Genomic DNA, 10,168 nt, shown 5'->3' with positions numbered 1-10,168 from the left:
TTTTAATGTGTTCCCGTGACATTCACTTTAAAAAAAAAAAAATTCTCTCCAATACAGTACATCCAATGGAAGGATGCACACAGGTTTCACATAAATCAAAGTACATCTGCAGGAGCGATTCTTTACGCTAAATGCAACCTACAGTACGGTACTGTAAGTGAGCAAAATAGTACTACAGTGGGCGTTTGTGTATTGCACATGACCTGCATTCCCTCCCTGTCTACTGCATGATCTGTGCAGGCTCCCATGGGGGAAGGGCAACAGGCTAGCAGGAGGCGGAGGAAAACACCGTGCTTTACAAATGCGAGCGTCCGAGTCCTCTAAGGCATAAACCAACAGCAATGGGGCGGGGGCCGGGCGCTGTTTGCAGTACTTTCACACATGAAATTGGAAATCTCTCATGAGGCGTCGTGGGCTAGGGGTGAAGGCTCCCACCTCCCTCGCTGGGAGTCCAGGGTTCGAGACCTGATGTGCTTTCTTTCTTTTTTTTTTTTTTTTCTGTAATAATGCACTGTATTATTTTATTTACATTGTAAGACAGTCAATGGAAGGATGCACACAGGTTTCACATAAATCAAAGTACATCTGCAGGAGCGATTCTTTACGCTAAATGCACCTAAACAGCGGGATGAAATGAGTGTATTCTGACGCTACCAACTGAGCAAAACAGTACTGTACAGTAGATCTTCAGCGTTTGTGTATTGCACAGGACCTGAATTTCCTCCCTGTGCAGGCCCCCAGGGGGGAAGGGCGATGGGGGTAGGGGGGAGACGATGGAAAATACTGTGCCTTTGAAATGCAATTACATGAGCGTCCGAGTACACTACGGCATACTGTAAACCAACACCAATGGGAAGGAAGTGCCAACCTTATTTTTAATGTGTTCCCGTGACATTCACTTTAAAAAAAAAAAAATTCTCTCCAATACAGTACATCCAATGGAAGGATGCACACAGGTTTCACATAAATCAAAGTACATCTGCAGGAGCGATTCTTTACGCTAAATGCAACCTACAGTACGGTACTGTAAGTGAGCAAAATAGTACTACAGTGGGCGTTTGTGTATTGCACATGACCTGCATTCCCTCCCTGTCTACTGCATGATCTGTGCAGGCTCCCATGGGGGAAGGGCAACAGGCTAGCAGGAGGCGGAGGAAAACACCGTGCTTTACAAATGCGAGCGTCCGAGTCCTCTAAGGCATAAACCAACAGCAATGGGGCGGGGGCCGGGCGCTGTTTGCAGTACTTTCACACATGAAATTGGAAATCTCTCATGAGGCGTTGTGGGCTAGGGGTGAAGGCTCCCACCTCCCTCGCTGGGAGTCCAGGGTTCGAGACCTGATGTGCTTTCTTTCTTTTTTTTTTTTTTTTCTGTAATAATGCACTGTATTATTTTATTTACATTGTAAGACAGTCAATGGAAGGATGCACACAGGTTTCACATAAATCAAAGTACATCTGCAGGAGCGATTCTTTACGCTAAATGCACCTAAACAGCGGGAATGAAATGAGTGTATTCTGACGGACTGTGCATCTTCGGTATTTGTGTATTGCATAAGACCTGTGAAGGCTCCCAGGAGGGAAGGGCGTAGGGCAAGACAGTGGAAAATACTGTGGTCAAAGAAAGGGCATATTTAAAACTAAGGGAAACTGTCACAAAGTACAGTAACTACAGTACTGTACGTTGAATGCCTGGACCGCACGACGTCTGAGACGCACGACGTCTGAGGCGCACGACGTCTGAGACGCTCATTGAGCATAAGGACGGTTATGGCTGCTGCACGGGACCGTCCCTATGCTCTTGGTGAGCTGCGTCTCCTCGTTCGCTGGCGGGACAGAACTCTCGCCAGCAACGAGGAGAAAGTGAGGGCATACCGGAGGGCCAGCAGGGACATCCTCCGGAAGTATAACAGGAGGAGAACGGTGAGGTCTCTCCAGAGGAGGTGGAGTGACCTCGTGAGGCGGACCCCACGACGCCTGCAGGCCATAAGGGATTGTAAGTACAGTACATTACTGTAGATTACTGTACTTTAAGTTACTGTAGTTACAGGTACAGTACATTATAGCAGGGGCTGCTGTAGCAGCAGGTATCCGGTCTATACAGCACTGTACAGTATTTGTGGTAAACAAATGGTTAAACAAGGACCAAACGTTAACCCGGTCAAAAGGTCAATTTGTTTTTTTGCGTCGACCTAGATGGTGCGGCTTTTGAAATTGGTTGACACCAGTTACTGTAGGTTGACATGGTCGTTAAGTTGACATGGAAAAAGATCGACATGCGTTTTACAAAAACAATTGTTATTTTTTTAAACTTGTGTATATACAGTACAGTAGTTCTTTACAATCCAGGTGGTCTACGATTGTGCAGTGTACAGTATCATGCAGTGTACAGTATATGCAATGTATCACAGTGTATCGTGCTGCGTAATTGCAGCGTGTCATGCAGTGTACATTCAGAATATGGTATTGTGCAGTGAGTGTAATACATAGTGAATCACATCGTGCAGCAGAGCCGGCCTTAGGCATAGGCAAACTACAGTAGGCAAATGCCTAGGGCATTTGCTATGCTTAGGGGCACCAGCAGCTTCTGCTGATTAAAATGATATGCGGCATGCCTATATTTTGCGTGACTGCGGCTGTATCTGTACCTGGCTAGGGCCAGCACTGTCGTGCAGTGTACTGTATACACATGTGGTAATTGCAGTTTTTTGTGTAGTGTACATTGTATCATATTTTGCAGGGAAATGTGCAGTTTGTCATATCACGCAGTCGTGCAGTGCATTGTGTGGTTTAATTGCAGTGTGCCGAAATTTGTGTTTCAGATAGTACAGTGTTCTAAGGGATGTTACTTTGGCAGAAATTATTCTAAGGGATGTTACAGTGGCCTAATGTGTTCTGACGTGCATTACTCTTGCATAAGGTTCATGACTGGCAGATCTCTACTTTGTGACGTAATGTGGATATACTACTGCACTACTGTGACGTACAGTAACGTGAATAAGGTGCTCTACTGTGTGACACAACGTGAATCAAGGACAGTACTGTGACGTGAATACGGTGCTCTACTGTGTGACACAACGTGAATCAAGGACAGTACTGTGACGTGAATAAGGTGCTCTACTGTGTGACACAACGTGAATCAAGGACAGTACTGTGACGTGAATACGGTGCTCTACTGTGTGACACAACGTGAATCAAGGACAGTACTGTGACGTGAATACGGTGCTCTACTGTGTGACACAACGTGAATCAAGGACAGTACTGTGACGTGAATAAACTGCACTACTGTGACATGACGTGAATAAGATGAATTCAGGTGAGTACTGCATCATCTGTCATGAAATCAATTTGTAATGTAATGAACAGTACTGAGATGGTTAAGGGTGGGAGGGCTGCATGCTGATGTGTGTCATAATGTTTATAAGGGCAATGCTTATGTGTGTTACAATGTCTATAAAGGTAGTGTTCTGTCTAATACCCTGGACCTACTGTACTGTAGCGATACTGTAAGTGTACTGTATGTCACATTTAGAAATGTGCCCCTTAAGTTTTGAAGACAGTACAGTACACTATGCCCTCCTGAGTGATTAGGTGCAGGGTACTAGAATGAACAATTCCATTTATTGTGATGTCATAAAGATGCTGTCAATGTTGAATTTCATTGGCTGTACAGTATGCTGCCATTATACTGTATATATATTTTTACAGGGCTGGTAGCACGACGTCACAGGAGGCGGGACAGGCGCCGCCAAGCTGGTAAGTATTGTCAAATACAGTAGTGTACAGTACATAGTGATTTCTATAGTCCCAACCCCCTGTCCTGACCATCACAGATAACTCGCTGCAATCCGTTAATGTTAAGAATGTCTGTTTACAAAACTAAATGTAAATATTAAACACAAAGTATAAATAACATTGTAGATAGCTGAATACCCGTGCTTCGCTACGGGATGAGGATGGTAAATTCCAGTGATAGTTGTTTGTTAATTTACGTTTGTTGGCGATCTACTGTAGTATATAGTACTGTATACTTTAAGCATACTGTATCTTGCTTCTCTGATGCAGATTGTTTATTGGCCGGACCCCTTTTTGGTCCTGGATACTGTGCAGTACATGTTTCAAATTGACAGCTTCACTTACAGTACTGTTATTTTTTTTCCCACAGTACCACCACCACCACCTGCTGCGCTGCCAGGTATTGTGTAACGAGAATTCTGGTGCTACTGTCATCGTTGTTACACTACTGTACATGTGTCCTGGATACTGTGCAGTACATGTTTCCAATTGACAGCTTCACTTACAGTACTGTTATTTTTTTTCCCACAGTACCACCACCACCACCACCACCACCACCACCTGCTGCGCTGCCAGGTATTGTGTAACGAGAATTCTGGTGCTACTGTCATCGTTGTTACACTACTGTACATGTGTCCTGGATACTGTACAGTACATGTTTCCAATTGACAGCTTCACTTACAGTACTGTTAATTTTTTTCCCACAGTGCCACCACCACCACCACCTGCTGCGCTGCCAGGTATTGTGTAACGAGAATTCTGGTGCTACTGTCATCGTTGTTACACTACTGTACATGTGTCCTGGATACTGTACAGTACATGTTTCCAATTGACAGCTTCACTTACAGTACTGTTATTTTTTTTCCCACAGTACCACCACCACCACCACCACCACCACCACCTGCTGCTGCGCTGCCAGGTATTGTGTAACGAGAATTCTGGTGCTACTGTCATCGTTGTTACACTACTGTACATGTGTCCTGGATACTGTACAGTACATGTTTCCAATTGACAGCTTCACTTACAGTACTGTTATTTTTTTTCCCACAGTACCACCACCACCACCACCTGCTGCGCTGCCAGGTATTGTGTAACGAGAATTCTGGTGCTACTGTCATCGTTGTTACACTACTGTACATGTGTCCTGGATACTGTGCAGTACATGTTTCCAATTGACAGCTTCACTTACAGTACTGTTATTTTTTTTCCCACAGTACCACCACCACCACCACCACCACCTGCTGCTGCGCTGCCAGGTATTGTGTAACGAGAATTCTGGTGCTACTGTCATCGTTGTTACACTACTGTACATGTGTCCTGGATACTGTACAGTACATGTTTCCAATTGACAGCTTCACTTACAGTACTGTTATTTTTTTTCCCACAGTACCACCACCACCACCACCTGCTGCGCTGCCAGGTATTGTGTAACGAGAATTCTGGTGCTACTGTCATCGTTGTTACACTACTGTACATGTGTCCTGGATACTGTACAGTACATGTTTCCAATTGACAGCTTCACTTACAGTACTGTTATTTTTTTTCCCACAGTACCACCACCACCACCACCTGCTGCGCTGCCAGGTATTGTGTAACGAGAATTCTGGTGCTACTGTCATCGTTGTTACACTACTGTACATGTGTCCTGGATACTGTACAGTACATGTTTCCAATTGACAGCTTCACTTACAGTACTGTTATTTTTTTTCCCACAGTACCACCACCACCACCACCTGCTGCGCTGCCAGGTATTGTGTAACGAGAATTCTGGTGCTACTGTCATCGTTGTTACACTACTGTACATGTGTCCTGGATACTGTACAGTACATGTTTCCAATTGACAGCTTCACTTACAGTACTGTTATTTTTTTTCCCACAGTACCAACACCACCACCACCACCACCACCTGCTGCTGCATCCGAGAGCTCCGGAAGTGGTAATAATTACTTTTTGTTACAGTCACACTAGTTTCCTACAGTATTACTGTAATTTTTGTATTTTACAATACTTGTCATCTTTTACACACAGACCGCCTCGTAATTGATACAGAGGAGGAGCTCATTCCCATTGATTCGGGGGAAGAGGAGCCAGATTATAGTAAGTACAGTAGGATTTTCTCAAGCCCATTCTTAAAAGTATTGACCAAGTCCACTTTTATTACTTTTCAGGCAGGGAATTCCAAACATGCACTGTACAGTATTTCCCTCACTGTGAAGACCCCTTTTCGCCTCTGTGCGAAATCGCCTCTACTTCAACAAGAGTTACTGTGCACGTGTCCTCTGTGTCCATCTTATCAAAAACCGTTCCTGTGTATTGTCCCCTTACTGTACTGTATACAGTATATTTGTAAAGGTTAATCATGTCCCCTCTTAATCTCCTCTTTTCCAATGTAAACATGCCTAGCCTGCCTTTCCTTGTATTCCATCTTCTCAATCCACTTCATCACTTTGGTCGCCCGCCTCTAAACCTTTTGTAGTTCCACGATATCCATTTTGTATTATGGTGCCCAAAATTGTGCATCCGACCCACCCTCCACTAGCCTAACCCTCCAATCATACTCTGAATCCACACTCTGCATTCTGAATGTCGGGATCCAGACAGCAGGTCTTTTAAATACAGTACTGTATGTCCCCTACCGCTGGACAGTCATTCTGCTCCTACTGTATTATGAATATATCTCTGCCTCCTGTAGCACTGTACTACTGTGCAATTTTGTAGTAACTGTACTCTACTGTATTTTGTTTATAATATTTTTTTATTTTCAACTCAGTAATTATTGACAGTGAGGATGAAAAACCCTCTCCCCAACTTGGTAAGTAAACTGCAGTATTGTACTGTACTGTACATTGTGTTAAACCAATGGGTTGGGTTTGCGTGACCAGCATACCAGCAGATATATTACTCTGTATGTAACTTAATGTACTGTATGTACAGTTTAATGTATACAGTAGGTATATAATACAGTATACTGCACATACAGTCTACTGTATATACAGTAATCTGTAAATCTGTAATTTCATAACTGTATCTGATTTCATTATTTTTGGCTCTTCACAGGATATCTCCAATGATAAGAGATGTGAATAAAGAAAAGAGAGTGGAACAGGCACGGCGATGGATTGAGAGTGGTGAAACATTTGATGATGTCATTTTCACAGATGAATCGTCTGTTGCCCTTGAGCGGTTCTCCAGAATGTCATTCAGGAAACGTAACCATATCTCTTTAAAACCACGCCCAAAGCATCCATTGAAAATCCATGTATGGGGAGGCATATCACGATTAGGAGCTGGTCCCCTATTATTTTTCGAAGGTACAGTACAGTACTATACTTTATTCTGTACCTGTGTTCTGTAAAAATACATGTTGTACTGTAGAGTACGTGTAACTGCACAATAAAAGGAGTTGCTTATTAATGAACAACATTTTTTGATTTCTGTAGGAATCATGGATAAGAAATATTTCCAAGAAACAATAGTAGAGAAATGTATGGTGCCATTTGTGAATAAATATTACCCAACTCACCATAGGATATTCCAAGACAATGATCCTAAACACTCCGCCTCAGCCAAATTTATGGAAGAGAAAGGTATGAATTGGGAACGCACACCACCAGAGTGAGTATTCTTTCAACAGTGTACAAGTAAAATTTTGGATAGCACTCTAGTACTGTAAAAAAAATTTTTGTTTAATAAACAGTACAATATTGTATGTTTAATTTTCTCTATTTACTGTAATGTAATTAATTTTTTCTATACGCTTTTTTTTTTTTTTAATTAGATCACCAGACATGAACCCAATCGAATTAGTGTGGGCTCAATTGAAGAGGTACGTTAGGAGTGTTGCAAAGCCAACAACAAAACAGCAACTGGTGGATGGGATAAAGAAATTTTGGCTAGAAGTACTCACACCTGAACATTGTAATAATTATATAAATCACCTGTATAAAGTATTACCTGTTGTAGTTGAAAGAAATGGTCAAGCCACAAATATGTAGTTCTGTATTTTCTGTTTAAAATTTTAAATTGGTGCATTATTAAAAAAAATGATAAAATTGCCTTTGTCTGATTATTGCATAAACTAATGTAGAATATTATACAGTAGTAATGTTATTGATGTGTACTGTATGAACAGTTATTTTCAGTTTTATAAGTCCTGAATAAGAGTACTGTACATTTTGATCAGTGCAGTACATGGAATCGGATGTTGTAATACTTTATTTTTACATTAATATTGATGTTTTTCCAATAAATATTCAATTTTACAGTATGGTACAGTACAGTACATGAGGGTACCTGTACAGTATGATACGTCATTATGGGGGAGAAATACTGTATCCACTAAATGTACAGTAAAATGTTTTTTTCTTATTACAAACACACAAATGCATCTCAGATGGAAATATGCTATACACAGCAGACAGCTTATGGTGACAGAACTTCCCTACTGTATCCCCACCCATAGTCGTGGTATATTTTAGATTGCCTAATGAGACACTCCTGCAGCATTGCCAATGATTCATGTAAAACCTGTGTGCAAACAGTATCTGTATTGAATGCAAAGTACAGTAAGAGTACAGTATACAGTATTATCAGAGCCAAACCTGACCAACATGATGCCCTAGGCTAGATTTTGGCTGATGCCCTCTTGCACAGATGCTACGTAGTTCCGCCTCTAACCCTGCACCCCTTTCCCAGCACCATCACCCATTTTGGCGCTCCTACCCCCTATAATCTAAATAAGAACAATGTGCACATTTAGTGCCAGCCCAAAACAGTGTACAGTATGTTCTTGCTGGGAAGGGGCATGGTAACACAATAATACCCGAAGATGAAATGACACAACACAGTACTGCAACTTTATTCACATTATATCATGCAGTGGTGTCTCTTATTCTCATGACATCATATCATAGTACCACATTACTCCTAACAGTAATGCCCCTTATTCACATTACACCCCACCACATTCATCTTTATTTACATTAGACCACAGGTTCTCAAACTCAGTCCTCAGGACCCCACACAGTGCAGGTTTTGCAGGTCTCACAGAATCACAAGTGAAAAAATTAGCTCCACCTACTGTATGGACCTTCTAAAATGTGTCAGTTAGTAATGAATACATCTGTGCACTTGCTGGTTTACCTGCAAAACATGCACTGTGTGGGGTCCTGAGGACCAAGTTTGAGAACCACTGCATTAGACCATGCAGTAGTGCCCTTTCCTTATGTTACACCAGAAAATATTGTAGTACACCTTATACAGTACACATACAGTACAGTAATGCCACACATTAGTAATGCATTTCATATTTAAATTTTCTGATTTAATTTCATAGAGCCGCAGTCACTCACAGAATATAGGCATGTACTGTAGCATCTCATTTTATTCTGCAGAAGCTGATTATTCCCGTTTCGCTAGTTTGCCGCCTCTGTACAGTATATCACAATAGAAAAAAGTTATAGTGTCAGTGAAAAAAGCACCTCATGACAGATACTGTACACAAGCTCATGTCTAAATACTGTATACTGTAAGCAGTGACATTAAGGGGTACAGTACTGTATATGCAATTGCAGTCGAATTCCGGCAGGAATACGGAAAAAATGGACACGGGATCCCCCATCTTTTTAGAACCAGCACCGGGCTCTGCGCCTGGTCCTGGTGCAAAAAATAAGGGGGACAAAAAAAGCGTAGGGGTTCCCCATATTTTTTGAATCAGCACTGGGCTCCACTAGCTGGACAGATAATGCACAGCCGGGGGAGACTTTTATACCGGTCCCTGCGGCCATGGAATTAAATACCCAACTACAGTAGTCACACCTGGCCGGAGTACCCTGGAGGAGTGGGGGCCCCTTAAATCAAGGGGACCCCCCTCCAGCCACTCGATTATCTCTATCACCCCTGTGTATTGTAGCTAGGGGATTGTGACGCTCCTTCAGCATTGCCCCGTACCCTGCACAAAGCGGTCGTTTTGACAGTGTGCTATGCGATTGAGTCCGGTGTACCGTAATACTGTATGCAATCCTACAGTAGCTTATCCCTCCCCTGTGTATTTTGGCTAGGGGATTGTGACGCTCCTTCAGCATTGCCCCATAACTTGCACAAGGGTTCAGGGGCGGCGGCCATTTTGCCAGTGTGCTACAGTATGTCATCGAGTCCGGTGTACTGTACCATAATATGCATGCTGTGTATTTTAGCTAGGGGATTGTGACGCTCCTTCAGCATTGCCCCATAGTCTGTACAATCTGGACTACTGTATTACTTGCTCCGTAGCCTAGGGCCTCTGTGGTCGTCCATGCCGCTGACTTCGTCCAGTCCGCTGCGGTCCTCCAGGCCTCCTCTGCGGTCCTCCAGGCCTCGGTCGTCCAGGCCGCTG

This window comes from Pseudophryne corroboree, chromosome 9 (genome assembly GCF_028390025.1).
Source record: "Pseudophryne corroboree isolate aPseCor3 chromosome 9, aPseCor3.hap2, whole genome shotgun sequence".
In the NCBI taxonomy this organism is placed as follows: Eukaryota; Metazoa; Chordata; class Amphibia; order Anura; family Myobatrachidae; genus Pseudophryne; species Pseudophryne corroboree.
Note: the sequence above shows the minus strand (reverse complement) of the source record.